Genomic DNA, 15176 nt, shown 5'->3' with positions numbered 1-15176 from the left:
AAATGTCATGTAGCCGCAGGCAACTCTATGTTGCGAATGTGAGCGGTAGATTAGAATGAGATGCGATTTTGCGTTCTGCGGTCGCGCGGTCTGCACTTTGCGGTTGTTCTGTTTGACTCATTTACTCGCCTACAGCTATAATGTGCGTATATATGTATATTGGATGGGTTTGGATTTGAGCCTCCGCCTTCCGTCGCGTACGCGCGTTTTACTAGACGACAGTAGATTGCTGTCGTGCTAACGAAGTGTGTTTTATTAGGCTTATTTTGTGTCTTCTTAGATTGCTTATTTTTCCTATGTGTGACTGGGATCCAAATAGGACAAGATCAGGCTGGCATTGTTTTTGTGGACGTCTTTTATTTTACATGTAGTACACAGAGGTCACTATAGGTCTCTTATTTATCTGAGGTGCATAGGTCATGTTTTGGGGAATTATGTGTTCCGCATGCATGTGGCACCCATCGGACACAAGTGTTCCATCAGAGCACGCAGCTGCTATTTCTTAGATATTCATCGCAAATAAAGTACATTTCAGCAGAGGTGGGGAAGTTAATTACCACCCAAAAGTTGGTAGTTATACGAGGTACGTCATTAAGCTAAATATGTAATGAAGTTACAACCTTCAAGTTCTCAAAATGAAATTAAGTGAGAAATGAAAGTTCTTGCTACCATGCCGAAATTAAGTTGGGAGCGGAGTTCCGAATATACCTTGTCAATTGTACACAAAGTGAGAATGGAATTCCAAGTTCTGCGAGTTCCCATTTTCCACGCACATTTCATAGAAACTTGCCAGTGGCCTTATCACCTTCCCCGTTAAAAAATGCACTCCACGAACTCCAAACGAACGCTCTGCTGCGACCTAAGTCAGAAGCACGTCGGAATTGTGGTAGCGTACATCCAGTACATCGCGCTGCAACAAGGCGGAGGAGACAGGCTGCTTGCGCCGCGCACGTGCAAGAGGCGGGGTCACTGTCGTCGGATTTTTCACCAGCAAAACAAAAAGAAAGAAGCTCGCGTTGTGCGTTCTGCCTGTTTGGACGTGAAGCGAAATAGAAATTTCTAACTTTGCTCATGATACTTTTGCGAAGTTACCTCAAAAAGTGACTAACACTACAGTCAAGTGATTATGATGAGAGGTTGTTTCAAACATCAAATAACAACAGGTAAGAGTGGGAATTGTGTTAAACTGTGTCGACACATATTTATTCACAGATTGTGAGAGACGAAAAGAAACTGTTTCACGGATTGTAAGTTGGTGGTCTTCCGGGCTCCTTGCAGTCTTCACTTCAATTTGCGCCTCACATTCTGTACGTATTACATGTGTCCAAATGCTTCGGTCGTTAAGAATTCACTTAGTGTTCGTCCGTATATACCCTCCTCGGAGGAAAAAGAATACAATGGGTTACACTTTTCCGAGGACAGATTCTCAGTTTTTGGTGTCAGTGATTTATCCAGACCCTCCTATATCCCTGTGACACCCCCACCCCAAAGAAAAAAGTGTGGCGACACCCCCTGCAAAAAAGGGGGCTTTGTGTTTCAGCTGTAATAACATGTCGGTAATTATACGTGTAAAGCTGTTATCCCGTAGCTGTAATAATGACCACGCCCTCCGTTTAGGATTCCAGATAAACCACTGCAGTGGTGTATTGCATGAGAGAATTAGAGTAAAAGCTTATGTCCACCGAAGGTGATCACAGGTCGCTGAATTCGTTCATGACAGCTATTTCCAGTGTCAGTAAGCATCATGTCACAAGAACTCATGCAATACTCAGTGGCAGGCCACGATGTATTCCGATGCCGAAGCTAATACCCCCACGTCACGAGTGAAAAATGGCACGGCGGAAAAGCCAGGTGTACGAAAGCCACATGAATGTGCAATGTACCGGCAGACACGGCGGTTGTACGAAGTCATTATTAACGTTCAATGTGCCGGCAGGCAAGGATGTCGTACGAAGCCACATCAACCTACAATGTGCTATGCGCTCACTTAGTTGTCAACGACGGGCGCAACATTGTGCAACAACCCCACCGCGTAAGCAACATACCTCCCGCCGCCGTTCACATGCGACAGCGGAGGTCAAACGTTGCATCCCTCCCTTTCCTCCTTTCTTGGTGCACCCTGCTTCCAAGCCCAACCCAGAGCAAGGCTACCGCACCCTCCAAACAGCATACCCTCCTCCGCTTACGCTTTCGCCGTCACTACCAGGAACTCCACGCTAACAGGGGCGAAGAAGACGCCAACGTCGTAACCCTCCAGCAGCGGGCAGCCGGGCACACCAACGTAGGCCTTCGTAGGTATTCAACTTCAAAGCCCCATCACAAATTTCAACTTCAAAATCCACCACCGACTTCAGAACCCATCATAGGAATACAACTTCAAAACCGCGATGGGATCTGAAGTTGAATTCTGATGACGGGCTCTGAAGTCGGTGATGGTTTCTGAAGTTGAAGTCGATGATGGGTTCTGAAGTTGAATGATGTGATGTGATGTGATGGGTTCTGAAGTTGAAGTTGAATGATGGGTTATGATGCGATGAATTCTGAAGTTGAAGTTGAATGATGGGTTATGAAGTGATGAATTCTGAAGTTAAAGTTGAGTTACGGGCTCGTGATGTGATTGTTTATGACGGTGATGTGATGCTTTGAATGATGGCTTTGCAGAAAATGACCTGTCATGTTGAATGAATTCTGACTTATGCCGACCATTTTCGCGGTCCCAAGGAACGCGCATCCCTATGTTCACACAGTGCCGTGTATGCCAAAGGGAGTCTGGCCATTAGGAGGAGCCTAAAAAAGGGGCTCGACCTGTCAATCAAATTGAGCGTTTTTCATTGGCTGCTGTTTTCTATGCGGGCCGCCATGACACCAAAGTTTTCCCGAAAATGGCGGCGTAGCTTGGAACGGCGAAGCGAGGATTTCATGACAATTTTTTTTTTCACAAATTACGTCAATTTTATTCCGTAAGTGTACATTCTGTTGCAATTATCTTTCAAATCACCTTTAAATTACGCTCCAGTGTCGATGTTTACCTGAAACTAATATGTTTCGTCGTCCTTGTTAGGCCTAGTAACGACAGCTACAGCAGGCTACAAATGGCCAAAAATGTTCATTTTATGACATACTTTTATTCATATACACACCTTTGCCCGTTCTTGGTTCAGTCTTGTTATGTTTCATAGTTAAAATACGTATAATACCGGCAGTCTGTTCCAACTAGCGGTTCTGCCGGCCAATCAGTTCTGATAGCAAGCACTTCTGCTACTTCTGCCTTCTGCTATTCTGCGTCTTCCCGGCGTGCCCCTCACCATCCAGATGGCGCCGTTAAAAGTGGACGCAAAATCCATTATGTTGCTAGGTCGTCAAGGAATATCCTATTCAATCTAATTCAATCCAGTTTCCCGAAAATGTCGGCACCCAGTTAATACAGGTAATATATAGCTTGGATAGCCTGGGGTTAATAGCGAACTGTATTTTGGCTCGTGATTGGCCAGAGAGCTCAAAAAGTGGGTGGAGCTCCAGGTATAGGCATGTTCCATTAATGGCCAGACTCCATTTGGCATACACGGCTCTAGGTTCACACAGTGCCGTGTATGCCAAAGGGAGTCTGGCCATTAGGAGGAGCCTAAAAAAGCCTCGACCTGTCAATCAAACTTAGGCGCATGTAATTGGTTACCGTTTTCCATGGGGGCTGCCATGACACCAAATTTTCTCCAAGATGGAGGATGGTGCTTGGAACGGCGAAGCGGAGATTTCGTGACAAAAAATTTTCGCAGACTACTTTAATTTCATACTGTGAGTATATATCTTCATGTACGCATCTGCAAAATCAGCTTCAACTTTCGCTCCGCCATCATTATTTACGTGAAAATGGGATGTTTCGTCGCTAACGTTAGGCCTAGTTAAGATCGTGATACCAGGAAAATAGCAAGAAGGACGACCCTTATACGTATGATATTGCATTATATAATTGCATTTGATTTATACATACATCTTTGCTCCTTTTTGATTCAATGTACTTACATTACGTGATATAAAACTTCATAGTGGCTGTCGCCTGCTACGAAGAAGCGGTTGTACCGCCATCCTGGCCAATCACTTCTGCCAGCAACCATTTCTGCATTTCTGAGCCTTCCCAACATGCCTCTCTCCGTGCAGATGGCGTTGATAAAAGTGGGCGCAAAATCCGTCGTTTTGGTCTGTCACCAGTGATATCCGTTTCAATCCAAATCCATCAATTTTCTCAAAAATGGTAGCCCCCAGTAAATAAGGGTGAGGTATAAGTACTGGATGGATGTAACAATAGACAACTGTATTTCGACCTGTGATTGGCTAGATACTTCAAAAAGTGGGTGGAGCCTCAGGTATAGGCAGGTCCCATTAATGGCCAGACTCCCTTTGGCATACACGGCACTGGGTTCACACAGAGCCGTATATTAAAAGGGAGTCTGGCCATTAATGGGTCATGCCTATACCTGAAGCTGCACCCACTTTTTCAGCTTTCCGACCAATGAAGTCTTGAAATATGGGGCGCTATCAATCAGCCTATCCTCACTATTTGCCCCCCTATCCAACATGGCCAGCGCCATTTTGGGTGGCAAGTGGATTGGAAGGGATTGAAATGGATACTTCTCGCACTCTACAAAACTAGTGGATTGTTGGTGCAAATTTCATAAGCGCCACCTAGGGAGCGTAAGGCACTTCGGGAATTGTCGTCTGCTTCCGTCGTTGTACCGCTGCCGGCAGAACCACCTGCTGGGACACATTCTGTTGTCGGTATGATTTTTAAACAAATCTACATGAATAGTTGGAATATAAGAGGCAAGAATGTTTATATCCATGAAATCCAGCTGTTAAAAATAAGATTGTACAGCACAGCGCCGTTTTTGTTATGATTTCGTTGTGATCGCCGCGAACGCCGTGTTCACTAGGCCTAACACCGGCGACAAAACGTGTTATTTTCAGTTAGATATTGATGGATGAGCATAAGTTGAAACCGATTTCTGAGAAATTTATATTAGGATGTACATTTGCAGCGTAAAATCAGGTTAGTCTGTGAAAATTTTTTGTCACGAAATCCCCGCTTCACTGTGTTTGTTTTCGTCGCCATTTTGGGTGGCAGTATGGTGTCATGGCGACCCCCTTGGTAAAAAGCAAACCAATCAGAGGAGCGAAACTGTGATTGACAGGTCGAGCCTCTTTTTGTGACTCCTCCCAATGGCCAGACTCCCTTTTATTATGCGGCTCTGGGTTCACAGATCGCGCAGCGCCATCTCACGGGCCAACTCAGGGCCGTGGTGGATGGAATGACCCAGTGGATGTAGCATCGCCAAAAGCAAGTCCCAGTCTACGTTCCAACCACTGCCCTCAGATGGCACTCAGCCGACACCACCCACGCGTCCTCCCATTGGCGCGCTCCGTGTGGGCGGGGCGCCCGAGGGAGGGGGAAGATCTCAAGCCCGCTCTCTAGAGAATAGTCGCAGTTTCGGTGCTCTGCACCTCGAAGGACCTGAAAATAATCGATCAAATGTGAATCCTGCAATTACGGTTTCCGCACGTACTAACCACCTTCGCAGAGATACGAGTATTCTTATTCTTACCAGTGCGATTTTGCTTGGCGTATATTTAGCTGTGTATCCGGAACTGGTGTCTATTACATCTGCGCAAAACAAACTCGCATAACTGTTCACGCACCCACCCAGACACATTCATCATAACTCATAATATTGCTACGGTTGCTTACTTCGAAAAATACAGGTTGATACAAAGCGCACACTAACGCAACAGCTTCCGCCTTCCATTGCTGCCACTCAACAGTCAACGGTTCAAAGCTCGCGCCCATAGTTTTGGATTGCTTGCTGGCGGTTGAAGGAATGTGACCATGTGACACACACATTCTAAATCGAAGAGAAGAAGTTTACTCAAAGAAACGTAGGCTCGCACTTTGTTCGGTTGTCGTAGAAGAAGTACACCTATTAAGTCGGGTTTTGTTTTCGTGATGAAGAAGTCTTGCGAAGTGATGGCGCCCCAATCGATACTACCGTGGCGACACACTTCGCGCGGCCGCGAAACTCTCGCAGTGGCCCCAGTGTTGTCACACCTACAGATTTATCATGAGATCTACCTACTTTTTGAAAAATCTACAGATCTACAGAGATCTCTTGAAATCTCATGATTTTTTGCTCCAACGAATGGATCACTCAACAGCTAGTGTTTCGCATCAGTTCACAAAACGACCACGATGAAAAATGTCAGCAGAACGCGAGAGTGAGTGTGTTACCGACTATTTTTTAGAATATTTTCCGGCGTTATTTTGATGAAAACGAAGAAAAGAAACAGCCTCTCAACGACCACCATGACTGGCCTCCTGCACACGAAACGCATGCTACAGGGTCAAGCTCCTTCGCCTTCGCCGTTGACAAGGATTTGATTCGTCGATCACAAAACCGGCGGGGCTCGCCGGAGGAGAAGGACGTCTATAGCGACTGAACTATTGGCGAGCCTCAACGCAAAATCAGTTTTCTTGAGTGTTTGTGTGCGCGTTACCGGTTTGCCTCGCAGACTTGACTGGCTTTGATGTGAAACCACAACATTTATTGTTCACGTCATGCATGTACGCTTTCATTATGTCTGTGGAAATAATATATTGAGCTTTATTGTTTGTGTGGTCCATTGTGATCCTCGCTCGCTGTGATGGTGGAACGAGCGAGAGAAATGTTTCTGCTACACGGCGATGCGTTATTCATGTATTGGAGCGGCATAGCTTATGTGAATCAGGGTGTCGGAGCGAACCGAAAACCGAAAAAAAACCGCTATTTTGGTGCGAACCGGAACGGAATCGAAACCGTATACGTTTTTTTCGCTCAGGAGGGAAACCGAAAAATTTATTGAACGGTTTTCGGTCCAAGAAAAAGCTTCTCCGGTTTGGACTACGAATGAGCGAATGAAACTGACGTCGTGTGTTCTGAAGTCATGTCACGGATACTTTACGAGGGTTACGGTTACGGTGGAATGTATGACGGTATACTATGACCCCTTGGTAACCTTTTATCGTTCGCGCATATAGACTTACATGTACATGTGACCGGTTGTGACTCTCTACCAATGTGCCGTAGCGTTCGTTTTAATTTCATCCGCCCAAACCCTCCTGAACTAAACACGACCCAAGGGGGCTGCGTAATGTTCTCGTAGCGTAATGCTCTATCGGTAATGTCGCGCAACGCGTCCCTTGTTTGAGAACAGCGAAGTTGGAAGTTGAATACATTTACGTATCCGCGAGGGCAAGCGCGTACGAAGTGGCGCTTCTTTTGTGGACAGGACACGAAGAAAAGAAAACGGAGCCGTCGAGCGCGTTTGTAAGTGAAGGTGCTCATCGATTTGCGTCGTACTCGTGCGGTGGTGCTTGCTGGCTAGGAAGCAGCAACAGACATTCGGATGGGACGCGATCGCACCAATCCAGCAAGAAAGTACTTTACCTATGACATCACGACAAACAAGTCCGTCTGTATCATGGGCTTCAAGAAAGAGGAAAGCCTATTTGAACAGACTGTCACCTACAGGAACCAGGAGCCACCAATTTCACAGCGGCCTATTAATATTAAATACCATGTGTGCGAAATAAAGGGGTTTACATTTTGCAACATTTTTTTTTCTGGGAATGAATATGCCCACCAGAAGCGGAACCGGTTCAAAACCAGTACGAACCGTTATTTTTTTGCTCCGGAGCAGAACCGGTACCGGACCGTTTATGATAGAACCGGAACGAAAACAGGAACGAAAAACGTTTCGGTTCGACACCCTGATGTGAATACACGTGTCAAAGTATTAAAGTCTACGGGCAGTGACACGTTTTTTTATTGTGATTGTAGCGGACACCTAAGTCTGCTACAATCATAAAAAACGGGACATAGCAAACCGAAACCGAAAGTTCCAACGCGTAATGCCAGAGCACCGCAGCAATAAATTCCGGCTGTTGTCTTCAACAGTGGAACAAAATAAGCCCTTGCTCTTCCACTAATATAGAGACCCAGGCAGATATTCCAGATTTGAAGGCAAAACGTTCAAGAAACTGAGTTTTGAGTGGCTACAGATTTTTAGCTCGATCTACAGATTTTTCGGACTCGGATCTACAGATAATTTTTTTTTTTACGTGTGGCAACACCGTGGCCCTCCTGTGGCCAAGTCAAGCCACATGCGTCTAGCCGCAGATTTATTCCGCACTCCAATTGGATGCCAATGCGCAGGCGCACTATGCGCGTTCGAGCAGACGACTCTCCTCTTCCACTCTCCATCATACCTGGGTAGTAATGTCATTACTGTAATGAAATTACAGTAATGAATTACTTTTTCTGGTAATTTGTAATGTAATGCATTACTTTTTACATTATGTAATTTGTAATGTAATTTAATTGCATTTGGCAAGTAATTTTAATGACATTACTCATTACTTTTTACAAAAGAATCGAGTGTGTGTTCTGTGTTTGCACTTGGCAGAGAGTTGGGGACCGGTGACTTAAAAGAATCCCAACGCCCACTATGAACGGTAACGCACTCAATCGGCACGGGGAACGTGTGTTCCCTTCCACGAGCCAGTTGCGTTAGTTAGGGCACCCACAAACAAACGTTCTTCAGGTCAACGGTTTGTAGCCTTAGAGAATCATTGTTTGCGGGCCCCATCCTCCAGACAATCTTCCTCTTGTCGTGATACTTTGTGTCACCTTCGCCTCTACATTGTGGAACGATACGTCATACGTGGCACACTAGCCTGACATGTAGAAGAGACAAATAGAAGAGTACAAGCTAACTGTTGTTACATTGTCAGCATACATTTCCCCGAATTTCGCGGAAGGCAAGTTTCGTCAACTTTTGTGTTTTTGTCCCTTGTGCCTTCCACAAAACTCGGGAACATGCATGCCAATAATGGCGAAGTAATTGTAATGTAATTTCATTACATTTCAGTTGCAGTAATGAGCAATGTATTTTAATTAAATTCTAACTAGAGTAATGAGTAATGTAATTTAATTACATTTTAAAAGTAATTTACCCAGGTATGCTGTCCATCTCCTTTCTTCTCCGTTCCTTCTCTTGAGTTCGCGCCAGCGTGACCTAGAGAGCCAAAGACGTCCATCGTCCACCGTGGTCCATGCGTTGTCCACGCGTGTCTCTGCCGCATTTTCCCTGCCGGTGCCCAAAGGGTGTGTGATTGGAATGGCATCGCTGCACGATGAGAGAGTTCGGGGGCAGAGTACCGATGACCGCACTTGTGCCTTCTGCTCCAAAGCGTTCAGTGCAAAGTTCATTTGAAGAACGTGCACGGCGTCGTTCAGACGTTTCGCAAAAATTTTGGTATGACCCCCCCCCCCCCCTCCAATGCTCCGGCGCCAATTTCTCGTTTCGTGAGGACCTTTCGACCCACCATGTAACCTACCATGGATTTCAGCCACACGTTGAAGAACTAAAGTTCAAGGACGAAGAAGGTACGTGCACTGTAAAATCATAAGCATGCATGAACTAAAAGCGTTACGGCTCTGTTAGTGCTCTGTCTTGTCCTGCATGGTTTCCCCTTTATTTGCAGCGGACGAAGGTAGTCTACGAGGATGTTTGCCCGGGCCCGGCTTGACGGCTGCATACCTGACCCGGCCCAAGCCCAAGAAATTTATAGGATACCCGGCCCAGTGTATCAGGCTGTAAAATTTGACTGGGTGTACTTAACATAAGGGTAACATAGGAAACTCCAGACTGACCTACGGCCGACAAGGTTCAGGTCCGTTCCCGAACCGGGCCCATAATGGCCATACCTGAGCCCAGCCCCGCAAAAAGGAAGACTGGGCCGGCCTCGGGTTTTCGAGTTAGCCCGTGCAGTGCTCTACTTCGTATTAAAATCTATTCCGTTTCTCACACGGCTGTGAGCGCAGCTTCCCTGAGCATGCATAGACCAATTACCTGCCCATGCATGCATTCACCACTATAGTACTATACTATAATTATATACTCTAATTTTTGCATTTGGCGGCTTATAATTACCTTCCTTTCCAGCCTGATAACGAAAGGAAGAGCGTCTTGCTATCATACTTATACTATCTCTTCGGCATTCACATTTAGGCTGTGTGCCGAAAAGTAAGAATGGTTGTGCGGTACGTAGAGCAGATATATGGGTGGTTTTCAAGTTGAGAAGTGGCGCTACGCATGCTGAGTCTTCGAACTTCCGGTCCGAAATTGCGCTCAATTGGAGCAAAGCAAAACTTCTACCATCTGGCTTAAAAGACAACCAAGATGAGTTTTCCTGGGAATGCCTGCACACCAAAGAAGTAAGGTACTGTAACGAATACTTCGCACGTGCTTTTCTTGCGACAAAGATAATATTTCGTGACACGTCGTGCATGTTTCGGTTTCGTTCGGCGTGCGCTTCAAAATCGCAATCTTTTGCTACGGGAAATGTTCTGTTACAGTGCGGTCAATTTGACGCTTCAAATAACAAAGATAACAGACAACATTTCAGATATGGCGCAACAAAATGTGCAGGCAGTATTTTACGGTGCAATCTTCGGCACTCTGACGATAGTACGCATGTAATCGTTTTCTTTTAGTCTGGGAAGAAGCTGTGGCTTTAGTAATATTCTATTCACATTATGAGTTGATAATCTTATCACAGCCACGCACAATTCAACATGATAAGTACACAGCACGACATTTGGTGACAAGTGCCTACACCCCTTAGTTCAATTTTCGCTTACGTTGACATTTTTCCAAAGGCGCAGGATCCAAGGGTATGCGATACATTATATGTCCATTTTCCGCAGAATTAGTGCGTTTACGCCCGTAACATTAGCTTATTTTAGGTTTAAAATCGCACTTACTCTATAAGACTCCAGCAGAACTTCGGACCGGAAGAGTAAATCCACGTGACATTGCAACTTCCCTTACGTCATTTTGACAGGAAGTTGCAAACCACCCTCCCTCACTTTGGGCACACAGGTTGACAGTCACGATCGGCACATCTTTTGCACCAATGGTCTTGTCAGCCGTTACAGGGTAAAAAGATTTCCTTTATCGCTCATTGTCAACCCTCATGGCTTCTTATCAGCAAACAAAATCAACAGATCACACTCTATCACATGGTTAACCCCGATACACTTCGGCTATATCATTTCACCGGTTATCAGTCGATAGCGTTATGACTATGAGTAACTCTCATCAGGAATTGTCTTTAGGGCACCGTCAGGCAAAATACACCAGAAACACGCGTGGAGGCATGGGCCTCTTCAACGTAGAAGGGAGGAAAATAGGTGTGGACCATTGTGTAGACCGGGAGAGGAGAGAATCGTCTGCTCGATGACGCATAGTGCGCCTGCGCATTGGAAATATGCGGCTAGACCGGCTAGACGCATGTGTCAAGCCGACCAGGGACCACTGATCTCGATTGTAAAAGGCTGGATGGCGGATAGGGAGCGCGAGCGTGAAGAAACCGGCCGCCATCTTACTGTACCCACAACAGTCGCCGCAGCGATCATGGCAACTTCTTGCAATTACGGTCGTACCAACCGTACTGGCAAGGTTACAGGGCCTAAATTTATACAGGTGAGTCACTCTTTATCGAGGAATAAATAGGCGTCCATTCTGTATATTTAGTTGACCATTATTAAGTGTTTTTTTGCCCAAAACGAGCACTGGATGCAGGTTGCTTGATCGCTCTTCCGACGTTCAATCGAGCACACTTGCATTATACCCGGCGGCAAATACAGTTTGAGTGCATAATATGCTTGAAAGAACACGTTACACTACACAGGTAGTGTTGTCATCAATATATGTGCGAGCACTCGAGCGCTTTTTTGCATGCATTGCTAGCATGGTACACGGTGTTCTCTGCGGAAGCAAGTGGCCAAGTGCCACATTCATTTCTTTGAATTACCTTCACGCACAAGTTCGGTATTACGTCATAATGAGACCACGATTGTCACCTTTTTTCATGTATTGGTATTGTTTTGTGCCTTGGTTTGATTTGTGACAAAGAATCCTACGTAACGGTGGTGTGGCGCGACTTGAATAACGCCTTTGTGTCTGAGCTGTATCGTCAGCTTGTTACGATAGTAATAATTGGTAGCGTGTCGTGCTATTTGTAGCAGTTTTTAAGGCAAAAGTGGTCTCTCAATACAGGTTTTGTCATGAGGGCTACCCAGTGAATAATCTGTGCAGTGTGATACGGCTGGGTGTACAGGTAAGTACCACGTTCCTCATCCACTGGTTTCTACTTTACAGAAAGGAACAACCTCAGTGCACGCACTGTGGTTAGCCTCTCTCAGTTCTGCATATTTTCTTACATGTTCACATCAGAAACACACCTTAGACTTTGGGCTCCTTCACCCAGCAATAAAATAATTAGAGATTGTACTTCTTCTTAGAATAGTTTTTAATCTTTTTAATTTTTAGAAGATACAGGGATTGTAAACCATGTTTTAAACTGATGTTTTAACATTTGTCCAATGCATTTATTAAACAACATATTCATTTTTAACTGGTTGCACCCAAATCAATGTTCTGATGTATTATTTCTTTTGTTGTCGATGCACCATAAAAATTGGAATAATCATCATCAATGCAGGTTACTTCACAGCTGCCTCAACATACTCAAGAAATGGGTGCAGAGCCTGCGTAATGCCCACAAACTTTGACTACCACAGCACCTCCATAAAGTAAAGGCACATGTGTCACATGGGATTTTTAAAGGCATTCACAGTATATAATGCCTTGTATGAACTGTTGTTGATCTAAGCAGCCTCTACAGTACACTCTCAGAAATTAAAACTTGTCAGGGAACTGTGATAATTGTTCCAGTTAATAGGCATGCATATGTACGCTATAAGAAGAAAATTATTTATTGAGAATGCACTACTGTTGATCACACTCGTGCAGCTGTAGGTTTACCTTCGGCCTCTTGGAACTCTTTTTTTTAGTTGCCTTAGCTGCAGGAGGAGTGTCATCGAGCATGTCAACTACTTGCAGAAATATTGACGTATTTAAGATTATGACACAGTTTGAAGGGTTTCAATTCAGGAAATTTGCAGTGGCAGGGCCTGCCAGAGTGAAACCTACTGAATATTTTATGGTGTCGAAGTGGCAGTTCCTCCAGGATAGGAATATCTTAGATGGGAGCAAAAAGCTTGAAATTAACAAAGTGTTGTTTGCATTAAGCAATTTGTAATACACTGAACACATAGGCAGCAAAACAAAAATTTAAAATTCAGCATGTATGAAAATTGGGTGCAACAAATTTGCATAGTGTACGTGTACATTGTCATTCCTGAGATATATATTGTCATTGCAGGGAGGTCACAAAACAATAAATGTATTGTTTTGTCACTTCCCTGCACATTCATTGTATCTTGAAATGCGTATATGCCAGAATAAATGTTGAACTTGAAAAATGTATATTCTCTTCATTCATAGAGCATAACATCACTTATCTTCTTTACAAAAGCATATCGTGTTACATCTTTGTCACGCAGAACGCACAACCAAGAAAGCCATCTTCCATTAAATATCACGTTTCAGACATGATTCAGTTGGTATCATTTCATAGACGGTACACCAGGGCTCGAGTTTCAAGCTCCAAATCGTCATGTTGCAGTTTGGAAACCGTACATGTGTAGTGCAAGAGAGCCCTCGCACATTAAAATGTAAGATGGGAGTCACCGTTACTGAAAAGTAACTCCTATGAGAGAGTCTGACGCTGCAGAAAAGTGTGCAAACTGCGGAAAGTGTCATAGAAGATCTTCAGAAATCGTACCTGGTTTCACGGCAGTGCTACCACACTCCCTTTTAGATGACGATGATAATGATTGGAGTTTCAGATGTGCAGCTGCATTTTTTGCAACGTGCTCCTCCTGCTTCTCTGGCTACTCATGTTGTTTACATCTACTGTTGATCACATTCATTTATCACATATTATATTCTTATATATTATTGTTATATTATCACATATTCAATCACATTAAATTTAAAATTTAGCATATATGAGAAAATATCAGGATGGAAGTTGCTATTCATTGCTCATTCCAACCTAAAATTGAGTGCTACAAATTTAGAGAGCGTACCTGATCATTGTCATTCCTAAAATATATATTGCCATTGTAGCAAGGTCACAAAACAATAAATGTAGCCTTTTGCGACCTCCCTGCACGTTCATTGTATCCTGAAACGCATAAGTGCAAGAAATAAATCTTGAACTTGAATAAACTTGATGTTGTATAAACTTGACATAAGACGTTGAATAATATAATGAATGATATAAAATATTGAATAAACTTGAACTCGTATATTCTCTTTACTCATCATCAGTGATCTTCATTACAAAAGCATATCGTGTTAGACTTTTTTGTTTGCGTTTCACAGACTGGGTACACGAGGGCCAAGATGACAAAATCACAACTGTTTCAAGCTCCAAATAGTCCTGTTGCATTTTTTCGAACATGCTCCACAAAACAAGCATGACAAACTTTTCTCACGCTGCAGTTGTATCCAACAAAAGCATATGAGCGCTGGAGAAGGACATTCAGTTTGGCACAACCGCGCCTGCAAATAATCAGAACAAATAAAGGAAGAAGCAAACAAACATAGAAGGGCTGTACTTCAAAAAGAGATAAGTCCTGTGTCTCAAGGAGGTGTTACCACTTTCTAAGTAACTTAATTGATTAAGCTTACATCACTATACCTGATTAACTGTCCTAAAGAGTGTGATCTAATTGCGTGAAGTAATTATTTGGGCTGCTTCGGTGTGTCCATATTTGCGAGGCAAAGCACCGCTGTCGTTTACTAAGAGGCTCGTGCTAAGGCGATGCTTGATATAAATCATACTAAACGCATACACGGCTAAAACAACGGCTGTGATTCTACAGAACGATCCTTTCTGCCATGCGAGTATATCTCTTCCCGGACCGTTCTTTATGGAACAATTTTTGTCCAGAACGCAGTACGGGATATTATATACATGGTTGTTGTTAACCTCAAGTCGTTTCTTATTGAAATATTGGCTGGGAAACGTGCTGTAGTACAATCCCCAGCGCTGCACTGCAGTGACGGTCTAGTTTCGGAATGCAAAACATAACGTAATTAAGAATCGAACGGCAGGACACCTGTGAAACACTGTTAGGATACATCAGTATACTGGCACCTTACAAAATTGT

General features: G+C 44.1%; 2 long non-coding RNA genes across 2 annotated transcripts; one reads left to right on the top strand and one right to left on the bottom strand.

Annotated features, from left to right (window-relative positions):
- Window positions 1-5024: 5024 nt before the first annotated feature.
- On the bottom strand, window positions 5025-10903 carry LOC135387249 (uncharacterized). Its single transcript, XR_010420979.1, has 3 exons — window positions 9041-10903; window positions 5598-5656; window positions 5025-5506 (listed from the first exon to the last, which is right to left on the bottom strand). It is a non-coding gene; the product is annotated as an uncharacterized LOC135387249 (long non-coding RNA).
- A 521-nt stretch (window positions 10904-11424) lies between these two features.
- Window positions 11425-13738, top strand: LOC135387248 (uncharacterized). Its single transcript, XR_010420978.1, has 3 exons — window positions 11425-11574; window positions 12151-12211; window positions 12596-13738. It is a non-coding gene; the product is annotated as an uncharacterized LOC135387248 (long non-coding RNA).
- The last annotated feature ends 1438 nt before the right edge of the window (window positions 13739-15176 follow it).

The sequence above is a fragment of the Ornithodoros turicata genome, chromosome 3 (genome assembly GCF_037126465.1).
Source record: "Ornithodoros turicata isolate Travis chromosome 3, ASM3712646v1, whole genome shotgun sequence".
Lineage (NCBI taxonomy): Eukaryota > Metazoa > Arthropoda > Arachnida > Ixodida > Argasidae > Ornithodoros > Ornithodoros turicata.
The sequence above is the reverse complement of the archived record's forward strand: the minus strand, read 5'-3'. Positions and strand labels throughout refer to the sequence as shown.